The sequence below is a fragment of the Oncorhynchus clarkii genome, chromosome 11 (genome assembly GCF_045791955.1).
Source record: "Oncorhynchus clarkii lewisi isolate Uvic-CL-2024 chromosome 11, UVic_Ocla_1.0, whole genome shotgun sequence".
In the NCBI taxonomy this organism is placed as follows: domain Eukaryota; kingdom Metazoa; phylum Chordata; class Actinopteri; order Salmoniformes; family Salmonidae; genus Oncorhynchus; species Oncorhynchus clarkii.
Genome location: NC_092157.1, coordinates 32533371 through 32547552, shown reverse-complemented (window position 1 = coordinate 32547552; position 14182 = coordinate 32533371). Strand labels below are relative to the sequence as shown.

The 14182-nt window shown below is 40.6% G+C and overlaps 1 protein-coding gene across 1 annotated transcript in view; it reads right to left on the bottom strand.

Moving 5' to 3' along the window:
- LOC139420438 (receptor-type tyrosine-protein phosphatase N2-like) overlaps positions 1 to 14182 on the bottom strand; it is a 303402-nt gene that overhangs the window by 238029 nt on the left and 51191 nt on the right. The window lies entirely within an intron of this gene.

Below are 14182 nucleotides of genomic sequence, written 5' to 3'. Positions count from 1 at the left end.
TTCAGTGTGAACATACATTGTGAATTTTAGTTTTACAAATTGAGTTTATAACAATCTAATAGGGAGTGTATAATAGATGAATAATAATGTATAATAGATGAAGAGATGGCAGTGACATAAGCGACAGGTCTGTCTGATATAATGTTGTGCTCCTACACCAGTTTCCATGACAACTATCACTGTAAATGTGTTTTCTCCACAGTTGACAGGACATTCCCAGCAGACATCCACATAAGACTGCGCACACGCGGGCGTGCTCGCACACACACACGCACGCACACACACACACACACAGGCAGACAGAAAAAAAAGTTAAAAACAATTTTACAGTAAAGTACTGTATTACCTGTTTTGCTGTATATGTACAGCAGCATACTCTGATTTATGGTGCATTTTGGGAAAATGCATTAACATACACTATATATACAAAAGTATGTGGACACCCCTTCAAATTTGTGGATTTGGCTATTTCAGCCACACCCATTGCTGACAGGTGTATAAAATCGAGCACAGAGCCATGCAATCTCCATAGACATTGGCAGTAGAATGGCCTTACTGAAGAGCTCAGTTACTTTCAACGTGGCACCGTCATTATGACGGCATCATAAGATGCCACCTTTCCAACAACTCAGTTCATTTCATTTCTACCATACTAGAGCTGCCCCGGTCAACTGTTAGTGCTGTTTTTGTGAAGTGGATACATCTAGGCGTAACAACGGCTCAGCCACAAAGTGGTAGGCCACACAAGCTCACAGAACGGGACCGCAGAGTGCTAAAGCATTTAGCATGTAAAAATCGCCTGTTCTCGGTTTCAACACTCACTACTGAGTTCCAAACTGCCTCTGGAAGCAACATTGGGGTTGAATGGAAGCAAGTCCCCGCAGCAATGTTCCAACTTCTAGTGGAAAGCCTACCCAGAAGACTGGAGGCTGTTATAGCAGCAAAGGGGGGGGACCAACTCCATATTAATGCCCATGATTTTGGAATGAGATGGTCGATGAGCAGGTGTCCACATACCTTTGGTCATGTAGTGTTTGAGGTGTGCCTTGTAAGAGGGTATATTTGTTGCACATTCGTGCACTTTCTTGCACTAATATTTTCTGGGCACCATGTTTTAATAAACATCTTTATTTTGCATTCAAGCCTCAGTTTTGTATTTATTCCTTTTTTGACAATGTGCTGCTCTCCGTCTCTTGAAGTATTCTTACTTTGACTCCTACGCACCTGGAACAGACACTATTCAGTGGTAAGGACCTTAAAACAGAGTAGACTGCATTAACTCTTTATAATTTATGTTTGAATATTAAGCATTGTCGTTTTGATCTGTTTTTTTTTTACAGATCTGTTTTTTTTTTAAATTACAGCCAGTTTGGAAGCCTTTATTTAGGCCACTAGAAACGCAAGTGATATAAAACACCAAATATTCATAAATATGCTGTAATATACAAATACCTAGCAGCCAACCTGCTTGCATGAATCCCATGTGATTACAGTAAAATACCAACATGATTACAGTGGCATTAACTTTCTTACAGGATAGTAGGGACATTTCACAGTATTGTACTCTGTCATTGCTCTACATTTTCTACAAGTATCCCCAGGCCGATATAATTACAAAATGCAGAGATGATTTTTAAAGTGTTGCTTACCTAACCACTTTAAATTGAATGTGATGGACCACATCAAACTTGACCTGGAGGACTGCACATGCTATGACGGAATGGCTCTTTCCAAATGTGTCTTGTGCCTTTTTTAAATTTGTGTTTATTGTTCATGGCTCAGTCGTGAAAGGGACCTAGGTCTCAACTGATTTCCCTAAAGAAAGACACAAAATAAAAAATAAAGCATTGTGGAGACTCAGGTATGGATCGAAGCACAGCCGCAATGAGTTATATTTCACCGCGAACACTGCAGCAGAAGCGAACTCCTTCGTCTGTTGCTCTTTCCTCCCTGCTAGGCTACAATATGTCGAGTTTCCCGGGGAAGCTGTGAAGCGCTGGGGAAGCTGTGAAGTGAGCTGCAGCCTTTTGCGTGGTTGGGTTTATGAGTGTTATTGAATAATGTGAATTTTTACTGCTTTTAATTAAATAATTTATGGCTATAAATATTGTATATACATTCGTTCACATGGGCAGAATATTGTAAATACTGTATAGCCTACAGAAATGGGTTCAGTTATGGCCTAAAATTCATTCATATGGGTATAATATTGTAGCCTATAAAAAGGCTGAAGGCTAAAAACAGCCTATACTATATCTATGCCTATATCTAATTTCTAGAATGTATTTTCATTTTAAAGAATGTATTTTGGAGATAATATTTGTTGGATGTGAATTAGGTGTCCAGCTGTATGGTTAGGCTTGTGGGAAAATGTCCAACAATCATCAGCTGATTCAGAAAATAACTTTCTGAATGACAGTCAAGTGATTAAAAGTGGTTTTATTTACAGCAGGTTATAGTAAGAAAGATTCAAGGTAATGAGTTAATGTTTTTATGCGTGTCAGATTGGACAGCTAGTCCACAGTGCTCAATTGTGTAGGCATAGGCTATTGCGCAACACCCAATGGTATTTTCCGTTCCATTATTATTGTAATAGATTACATTAGATCGTTCTTGAATATGTTCCTCCAGTTCTTTTAGTTTTTCCTCTAACTTATTTTGTATCTCTGTAGTATCATTTTTATTGTTCCCTACTTTTACTATTAGTTCATGTATTTCCCTAGTTAGTCTTGTCTCTTTAGCCAGAAACTGCTTTTGTATTATTGATGAATATTGAATTGAATGACCTCTGAAGATACATTTAAAAAGGTATCCCAAACAATAAGGGGATTTGCTGAACCTATATTGTACTTGAAAAATGCAGTTATACATTATTTTGTGTTAGTTAAAAATAAATTGTCCTCCAGTAAACTTGTATTCAATTTCCAATATCCCCGTCCACGTGGAAATTCTATAAGTGTTATGTGAAGGCCAATTAGATGATGATTCGATCGCATTCTGTCTCCTATTAAAACTCTTTAAACCTTTGATGCAAGAGAGAAAGACACAAGGCTGTAGTCAAGACGACTAGCTTGATTAAGTCTCCATGTATATCTCACTAGGTCGGGATTTTTTTAGTCTCCAAATATCCATTATTTCTAATGTGTCCATAATATTTGTGATTTCCTTAAGGGCACGGTGATGAAAGTTTGTAGAGTTATTTCCTGTACGGCCCATTGAGGTACTTAACACTGTTATAGTCTCCCACCATAATGAGTTTCCTATAAACAGTATATGTTATATTCCTTATCCTTTAGCCACGTAAAGATTGATCTTCTTTTTTATAATCTGCTAAATCGTTACAATTATAACTGGCTATACTTATTTCACCCCTTACCATAACTAGATACTATTCTTATCTAAATTGACCAAAATTAGTGCTTGTGAAGTTACTGCCATGGGAGGTATTATGTCAAATGTCTGATGTTTAGAATTCAAGAAACAGGTTCCAGCAATGTTTGTTTTATTCCCTTGCCTGTTTGCCTGTGAGCCAATGCCACAGATGTTAGAAAATTGAGTCAAGATATGATGTGTGTAGTAAATCTGAGTAGGTGGATGTGTATGATATTGGATGTGATTTAGTGAGTGTGTGTATAATGCTTGGATAAGAGTAAGACTACGCGTTCTGTCTCTTAGAGATGAACGTACTTTGCTGTGAACAGTGCAAATCAATACCAGAACGACAACAAAGGACCTTGTGAAGATGCTGGAGGAAACAGGTACAAAAGTATCTATATCCACAGTAAAACGAGTCCAATATAGACATAACCTGAAAGGCCACTCAGAAAGGAAGAAGCCACTGCTCCACAACCGCCTTAAAAAAGCCAGACTACGGTTTGCAAGTGCACATGCAGACAATGATCGTACTTTTTGGCCTGATGAAAAAAAAATAGCACTGTTTGGCCATAATGACCATTGTTATGTTTGGAGGAAAATGTGGGAGGCTTGCAAGCCAAAGAAAACCATCCCAACCGTGAAGCACGGGGGTGGCAGCATCATGTTATGGGGGTGCTTTGCTGCAGGAGAGACTGGTGCACTTCACAAAATAGACTGGTGCACTCCACAAATTATCTAGATATATTGAAGCAACATCTCAAGACATCAGTCAGGATGTTAAAGCTTGGTCGCAAATGGGTCTTCAAAATGGACAATGACCCCAAGCATACTTCCAAAGTTGTGGCAAAATAGCTTAAGGACAACAAAGTCAAGTTATTGGAGTGGCCATCACAAAGCCCTGACCTCAATCCTATAGAAAATATGTGGGCAGAACTGAAAAAGTGTGTGCGAGCATGGAGGCCTATAAAACCTAACTCAGTTACACCAGCTCTGTCATGAGGAATGGACCAAAATTCATCCAATGTCACGCCCTGACCATAGTAAGCAGTTTTTCTCTCATGCTCCTAGGTGACTCCCGCCAAGAATGGCGATCCTGTCCTGCCAGGATTTCCTCCCAAGTCCAGGATCGCTTCCCAAGTCCAGGATACTTCCTCCTCCTGGGCACGCTGCTTGGTCCTTTGTTGGTGGGATCTTCTGTCACGTTCGTTGTAATGATGAGACCAAGGTGCAGTGTGCACAGAGTTCCACATAATTTTAATAAAGAGAAACTCACTAAACAAAATAACAAAAGCACAAACGAAACACTACTGGAGTGCACAAAGGCAACTTACTGTAGACAAGATCCCACAACTAACAATGGGGAAAATGGCTACCTAAATATGATCCCCAATCAGCGACAACGATCAACAGCTGTCTCTGATTGGGAACCATATCAGGCCGACATACAAACATCTAGATGACCCACCCTAGTCACTATCATGCCCCAACCAACACAGAGAAAACAGCTACCCTATTACAGGGGCTGAGTCACTGGCTTACTGGTGCTCTTCCATGCCATCCCTAGGAGGGGTGCGTCACTTGAGTGGGTAGAGTCACTGACGTGATCTTCCTGTCTTGGTTGGCGCCCCCCCTTGGGTTGTGCCGCGGCGGAGATCTTTGTGGGCTATACTCGGCCTTGTCTCAAGATGGTAAGTTGGTGGTTGAAGATATCCCTCCAGTGGTGTGGGGGCTGTGCTTTGGCAAAGTGGGTGGGGTTATATCCTGCCTGTTTGGCCCTGTCCGGGGGTATCATCGGATGGGGCCACAGTGTCTCCTGACCCCCTCCTGTCTCAGCCTCCAGTATTTATGCTGCAGTAGTTTGTGTCGGGGGGCTAGGGTCAGTCTGTTATATCTGGAGTACTTCTCCTGTCTTATCCGGTGTCCTGTGTGAATTTAAGTATGCTCTCTCTAATTCTCTCTTTCTCTCTTTCTCGGAGGACCAGAGCCCTAGGACCATGCCTCAGGACTACCTGGCATGATGACTCCTTGCTGTCCCCAGTCCACCTGGCCGTGCTGCTTCTCCAGTTTCAACTGTTCTGCCTGCGGCTATGGAACCCTGACCTGTTCACCGGATGTGCTACCTATCCCAGATCTGCTGTTTTCAACTCTCTAGAGACAGCAGGAGCGGTAGAGATACTCTTAATGATCGGCTATGAAAAGCCAACTGACATTTACTCCTGAGGTGCTGACTTGCTGCACCCTCGACAACTACTGTGATTATTATTATTATTTGACCATGCTGGTCATTTATGAACATTTGAACATCTTGGCCATGTTCTGTTATGATCTCCACCCGGCACAGCCAGAAGAGGACTGGCCACCCCTCATAGCCTGGTTCCTCTCTAGGTTTCTTCCTAGGTTTTGGCCTTTCCTAGCCACCGTGCGTCTACACCTGCATTGCTTGCTGTTTGGGGTTTTAGGCTGGGTTTCTGTACAACACTTTGAGATATCAGCTGATGTAAGAAGCTATATAAATATATATACATTTGATTTGATTTACTATGGTCAGGGCGTGACACCCAACTTCTTGTGGGTAGCTTGTGGAAGGCTACCCAAAATGTTTGACCCAAGTTATTAAACAATTTAAAGGCAATGCTACCAAATACTAATTGAGTGTATGTAAACTTCTGACCCACTGGGAATGTGATGAAAGAAATAAAAGCTGAAATAAATCATTCTCTCTACTATTCTTCTGACATTTCACATTCTTAAAATAAAGTGATGATCCTAACTGACCTAACACGGGTAATTTTTACTAGGATTAAATGTCAGGAATTGTGAAAAACTGAGTTTAAATGTATTTGGCTAAGGTGTATGTAAACGTACGACTTCAACTGTAGGTCGGGGACTCTTGGTCTTGTCGCTCCGAGCTCCAAGTCTGTGCACTCGGTGGAAAGCCCCCTTGTTTACAGTCTCTAGAGGAAGTTTCAAGGCGGATTGCATGAACTCTCTGATCGCTCCCTCTGGATTATTGGATGTGTCCTCAGGAATCCCAGAAAATAATTGATTTTCAGGCATGCTTAGGCTTTGTATGTCTAGTACCTCATCACTCTGTTTTCCCTGAGTAGAGAATCCATGTTGGAATCAAGGGTTTTTACCTTGGATGTAGGTGCCTTGTTCTTTCCTTGGAGCAGTGGCGACCCGTCATGGCGACCCGTCACTCAGGGCAGGTGGGGCAGAGCCTCATGGGTGGGAATTTATTAATGTTTTTCATAATTTAATCATTAATTAAACATTATTTTAAAAAGCCCACCAAACAATCTGGTGTTTCTATGTCATACGGTTTTGTTATATTTCAGTCTTCTGTGATGTACAGTGGGGCAAAAAAGTATTTAGTCAGCCATCAATTGTGCAAGTTCTCCTTAAAAAGATGCGAGAGGCCTGTAATTTTCATTATAGGTACACTTCAACTATGACAGACAAAATTAGAAAAAAAATCCAGAAAATCACATTGTATGATTTTTAATGAATTTATTTGCAAATTATGGTGGAAAATAAGTATTTGGTCACCTACAAACAAGATTTCTGGCTCTCACAGACCTGTAACTTCTTCTTTAAGAGGCTCCTCTGTCCTCCACTCGTTACCTGTATTAATGGCACCTGTTTGAACTTGTTATCAGTATAAAAGACACCTGTCCACAACATCAAACAGTCACACTACAAACTCCACTCTGGCCAAGACCAAAGAGCTGTCAAAAGACACCAGAAACAAAATTGTAGAACTGCACCAGACTGGGAAGACTGAATCTGCAATAGGTAAGCAGCTTGGTTTGAAGAAATCAACTGTGGGAGCAATGATTAGGAAATGGAAGACATACAAGACCACTGATAATCTCCCTCGATCTGGGGCACCACGCAAGATCTCACCCCGTGTGGTCAAAATGATCACAAGAACGGTGAGCAAAAATCCCAGAACCACACGGGGGGACCTAGTGAATGACCTGCAGAGAGCTGGGACCAAAGTAACAAAGCCTACCATCAGTAACACACTACGCCGCCAGGGACTCAAATCCTGCAGTGCCAGACGTGTCCCCCTGCTTAAGCCAGTACATGTCCAGGACCGTCTGAATTTGCTAGAGAGCATTTGGATGATCCAGAAGAAGATTGGGAGAATGTCATATGGTCAGATGAAACCAAAATATAACTTTTTGGTAAAAACTAAACTCGTCGTGTTTGGAGGACAAAGAATGCTGAGTTGCATCCAAAGAACACCATACCTACTGTGAAGCATGGGGGTGGAAACATCATGCTTTGGGGCTGTTTTTCTGCAAAGGGACCAGGACGACTGATCTGTGGGAAGGAAAGAATTAATGGGGCCATGTATCGTGAGATTTTGAGCGAAAACCTCCTTCCATCAGCAAGAGCATTGAAGATGAAATGTGGCTGGGTCTTTCAGCATGACAATGATCCCAAACACACTGCCCGGGCAACGAAGGAGTGGCTTCGTAAGAAGCATTTCAAGGTCCTGGAGTGGCCTAGCCAGTCTCCAGATCTCAACCCCATGGAAAATCTTTGGAGGGAGTTGAAAGTCCGTGTTGCCCAGCAACAGCCCCAAAACATCACTGCTCTAGAAGAGATCTGCATGGAGGAATGGGCCAAAATACCAGCTACAGTGTGTGAAAACCTTGTGAAAACGTTTGACCTCTGTCATTACCAACAAAGGGTATATAACAAAGTATTGAGATAAACTTTTGTTATTGACCAAATACTTATTTTCCACCATAATCTGCAAATAAATTCATAAAAAATCCTACAATGTGATTTTCAGGATTTTTTTTTCTCATTTTGTCTGTCATAGTTGAAGTGTACCTATGATGAAAACTCTCATCTTTTTAAGTGGGAGAACTTGCACAATTGGTGGCTGACTAAATACTTTTTTGCCCCACTGTATATAAAGTGTAATGTTGGGATGCAAACTCAAAATTGAATACATTTCAACTCTATATCTGACATGGTACAGGTTTTAACCCTGTGTGAGGTGTATACTTTTGTTTCAAAGTAGATTTGTTTAAGACTACTAAGAAACACTGTGTGACCCTGATTTAACCCACTGCGGTAAAAGTTAATTAATAACAGACTCAAACACGCAATAGAGTATAGCTTCTTCACAGTTGTTTCCCGCCTAAATACAGGGAAACTAGAGGTATTGTACAACGCATAGGGATCTGTACACAGTGTTATACCTTCGCTTTTGCATTTTGCTAGCCAAAAAGACACAACACTGACTTTTTTATGTATTTCAAACTGTGTTTTAATTTCACGCTTGAACGAGCAGTACATGTTTTTTTGCGGGCCACATGGAGAGTTGAACAAACAAAAGACAACACGCAAAACTGCAGAGTTATCAAATATTGAGACACTTATAATTAAATATGTGTATGACAAATAGGTAACATGCCAAAAGAGGGCCAAAACGATATCTGAACAAATCATTGGGGTTTGAGCTAAAACGCTGATGGACAACAGAGCACACTTTTCCAATATTGCTTTGCCAAGGCTACAGGAGTATTTAGCTGACAAAAAAATATATATATCTGTGTGTCCCCATGCATGCACACATTACATGACTAGAGCACAGAAAGTAACCATAAATTGACCAAAAGTAATGCACTATTTAAGGAAAAAGGTGCCATTTGGGACACATCAATATGTCCCAAATAGACACACAGAGTTGTTTTGTGTGTGAGGCCTTGGAAAATAAATCAGTAGAATGTTGATTGGCAGATATAAGAGGCTTTCTTTGCCCCAGGCAAATAATTCTCAATCCCGACCTTCTATCCTTCCCCATTGTGACAGACAGCCAGAATCCTACCACCAGTAAAGTCATTTATCTGTGATCACCAATGCTTAAGGATAACACAACGCATCACTAAAGCTGACAGGCAATCAAGGACAGCAAGCATTTCAGGAGGAGACCTGCCAATCTGAAGTTGGGAGAAACAGGCTCTGGAGACGATACCATTGGAAATGTCCCTGGCAGCATCCCAAGTGGCACCATATTCCCAAATAATGCACTTATTTTACACAAGGCCAATACATCCCAAATTGCATCATATTCCCTGCATAGTGCACGAGTTTTGACCAGAGCCAAATCGGAAATAGGGTGCCATTTGCCATTTGCAGACTACTTCAATCTGAATGAACATGGTAACCCACATTGATTTACAATTGTAACCTCGTAATTACAAGCTATGGGCTACACAGTATGACACAGTAGGTCTATGTTAAATGACATTGTTAGTAATATCGGTTGATTAGATTCTTTCCAATTCTTTCTTTGGCCGCCTCTCCTTCCAGTTCTCTGCTGCCAATGACTGGAACGAACTACAAAAATCTCTGAAACTGGAAACACTTATCTCCCTCACTAGCTTTAAGCACCAGCTGTCAGAGCAGCTCACAGATTACTGCACCTGTACATAGCCCATCTATAATTTAGCCCAAACAACTCTCTCTTTCCCAACTGTATTTATTTAATTTTATTTATTTATTTATTTTGCTCCTTTGCACCCCATTATTTTTATTTCTACTTTGCACATTCTTCCACTGCAAATCTGCCATTCCAGTGTTTTACTTGCTATATTGTATTTACTTTGCCACCATGGCCTTTTTTTGCCTTTACCTCCCTTATCTCACCTCATTTGCTCACATCGTATATAGACTTATTTCTACTGTATTATTGGCTGTATGTTTGTTTTACTCCATGTGTTTACTCCATGTTTGTTTTACTCCATTGCTTTATCTTGGCCAGGTCGCAATTGTAAATGAGAACTTGTTCTCAACTGGCCTACCTGGTTAAATAAAGGTGAAATATATATTTTTTTAATAAATAAAAGAATGGAACAGAAAAAGGGAGGTGAAGTGAGGTCTATATGAAGTAGGAAGCTTAACAGACTACACAAGGATCTAGATGGGGGGGGAATCAAGTCCTTAACCAATGCAGTTTATGCTTCTCACACAAGTTTCTGGTTTAAAGGATGAAGATTGTCTTCTTTAAAAAGTGCTCACCAGAAACAGACACCTGGGAGCAAAGTATCTTGAATTTAATTTAATTTTGAATGTTGTTGTAATTAAGGATACATTGGTCTTCAAGATATTTTGCATATGTAACAAGATACTTTTTGATGTATTCTTCCCATCTCTGGAATTACTGTAATAGTCACCGTAACTTGTCACCAGCTTCCTGTAAGTTGCTGTAATATCAGAGCAACGATTCAGTACAATACTGTAAAGTTAGCCTACTATACTGTTAGGAAGTTAATGCTACTGTAATTGCAATATCAGCAATGTGCCTACACACATTAAATTGTTAGGGCACTTCTACCACATAGCAGTTCAATTAGTACAGCACTCTTAATAATGGGTGCAAGGCACTCCTCAAGGCACGCCTCAAGGCACTCCTCAAAATATTTTAATAAGCCAGAAAAAATAATACCCTGCACCCATTAGTGTTAAAAGTTTTTGCCGCTCCAAAAATACAGTACGGTACTTTTATTCTGTGGCGTGGTACTTGTCGGGTTCACCTAGGGGTCATGATAATGGTTGTACCGAAATGTTTGAAGTATTAGAATAATTGATTATACTTATGTTGTATTAATAGAAGGGGAGGGGTTATAAAACTCCCTCTTTACATTTATAGGGTCCTAGACTACAGATTAACAATATATATACATTATGAGGTTTTAATATTGTTCCACAGTTGTTTTCTAATTCTCTCTCTCTGCCTCATTATAAAGAGGTCCCTCTGAGAAATGTGTGACTGTGAAGAAGGAGCTCTGCAGGGGAGTGTAGGAGATAAGACTAGTCAAACATTCCACAATAAATCAACTTTGGGGAGTGGACGTTTACTGCTAAGTTTTAGATAACACTAAAAGCCATTGTTTATATAGCTTGGTAGGGAGGGTTTTGGTCTCAGGAGTAAAAAGGTAATGACATAGGTAGTGACATCACCAGGCTAGACTGAGGGTGTAACAAAACAACTTGAGACTTTTTGTTTGATGCAGAACTTACTCGGAAACATGCGTGCTATGTTCCCGATGGTCAACTTCTGTCTGCAATTGCATTAATAAAGGTTTTTGAATGATTTAATTAAAGATATTGTCATAATGCTAATTTCACCATTGAGCCAATGATTGACAAGGACGAAAGGAACGAACCCTAACATACTGAATTACAGTAAATTACTGGCAGCACAGTAGCCAATGAATTACTGTTGATTTTACAGGAAAGGGTTTTTAGAGTACCAAAATGCAGTACGGGAGTCTGTGGGGTTGTAATTAATTACTGTAAATTACTGTTGATTTACAGGAAAGGGTTTTTAGATTACCAAAATTAATTACTGTAAATTACTGGTTGCACAGTAGAAAGTAAGCTAATGTAGAATTATGTTTTTAGATTTTAAAAATACGGTATAGTACTGTATTCTGTGGGGTACAGCATTCTCACTAATGGGTGCAACAAATATAGCCTCTTACAAGGCACACCTCAAAAAAATATATATGAACCAGAGATTCTTACCCCGCCCCCACAACATTTTCCCACATTGTGCCATAATTCACAGTATGCTGCTGTAAATATAATTGAGCCCCTATAATGCATTGCTCTTTACGGTACTGTACTGTAATATAGAATTTCAGTAGCTAACTGTCAAACTTATGCTGTAAATGAACTGCAATTTGTTACCGTGACTTAATGGAGACGCTAAGAGTTTCGCCAAAAATCCTCTGCCACAGAAAAGGGGCCATTTCCTGGTGAGGGTGTGAAATTACTTCCCTCTAGAAATCTCCCTCCTGTGTCAATGACCGCCATGCCAGCAGCCAGGCCGAATGAGAAACAGAGTACGGTTGAACCAATAAACCAGGTAAGTTCTTCAGGGACCGCAAGCAGAGACTACGTGGCAGAGCTAGTTATACAACCACACACTCTTCTCACAGTGTCATTCATTATGAGTGAATGGGTCTATAGAGTGTCAGAGCATAATCTTAGATATGAATACGGGTGCCCACATTAAAGCTGCTACTCAATAACACCCCTTAGCATTGCTCTCTGAATCGTTAGAGATGCACACATTTCCACCATGTAAACCAATTTTTTTTCACAGCACTATTTCATTGACTGAGGATATGAGGCTATATTAGGTGGGGAAAGGAAATAACAATCTCCTTGCGCTGTGCCCTCTTCACCTCATATACTGTAATCCCACTTTGGACGGGTCTCCAATGATTGATTGGCATTTGAAAACTGAAAGTCAATTTCCCTGCAGCTGAAATGGAAGAATACCACCTTTTATCAGGCAAAATACTTATTGGATACGTTCAAGAATCCTCTTCTGCTTTCTTATCCATTAGTTAAATGACAGTAGCTCAGCACACTCGGTCTCATCTTCAACGTAAAGCAAGAAAGGCCTCACTCTGTATCCAAAGAGCCTCTGGGTATTCTGCTCGAGAGGTGTCAGCAATTTCCCTTTTATTAGACTATGTAAAGCACACCAGTCAGGGTTATTAAACGCAAACCCTATTTTTCATTTCAGCACTGTGCCTCCTCTCACACAGTTCCCTCCTGCTAAATTGGGTTAATAGGGAAATGAGGGTAGAGACATAATCTCAATTCTGTCTACACGCTGTGAGGCCAGAGCGTAATGTATAGAGAGAGAAATTCCAGGATCAAAATAACTATTTTTGTTTATCTTTTTCTTAAGATTTTCTTCAGATTTTATGTTAGGAGTTTGGAATATAGAATCAGTGTGAAAAGATGGAGATCCAATGTACGCGTTCCATTGCAAGCCTCACCTCATTTGCTGCATTGATTTTATAATAAGCTCAGTTGGAAATAACATTTAAACCCAAATGTTTAGTCATTATGTTTCCTGGTGTATAGAAAAGTCAAACAGATGTGATGTCTCGTTTAGGCTTGGGTTCTGTTAAAAGCATATGACAGAACAACACGGACCATACTGTATGTATCAAGCGTCTCAGAGTAGAAGTGCTGATTTAAGATCAGTTTTGCCTTTTGAATGTAGATCACAATGAATAAGCCTAGATGGACACAGTGAAGCTGATCCTGGACCAGCACTCCTACTCCGAGATGTACAAAAATATACATGTTATTTTTCTTCATTTTTATATTTTGAGATCTGGCCACGGACCCCTTGCAGTACCTCCACGGACCCCTGCCACTTTGAGTACCCCTGACCTATGCAACTGTACACAATTCTTCCCAAAGGCCAAATTAACAAAGCCTCCACATTTCCCCCCTGACTCAAGATGTGATATGTTGTCATCTTTGTTAACCCAGAAGTAGAAGCTTGTGTAGTTTAGTCAGCTGTGTGATTAACTTCTGGGTCTATACTTGCAAAAAATGAACAGTTCCGGCGGTTTGTGAAGTCTCCACCCTCACAAAAGAAAACTCGGCTGACAGAGATACTAGTCAAAAGTTAAAGGCCTCTCAGGCCATGAGAAACAAGATTCTCTGGTCTGATGAAGCCAACATTGAACTCTTTGGCCTGAATGCCAGGCGTCACGTCTGGAGGAAACCTGGCACCATCCCTACGGTGAAGCATGGTGGTGGCAGCATCATGCTGTGGGGTGTTTTTCAGCAGCAATGACTTGGAGACTAGTCAGGATTGAGGGAAAGATGAACGGAGCAAAGGATAGAGAGATCGTTAATGAAATCCTGCTCAGACTAGGGTGAAGGTTTACCTTTCAACAGGACAACGACCCTAAGCACACAGCCAAGACAACGCAGGAGTGGCTTCGGTACAAATCTCTGAATG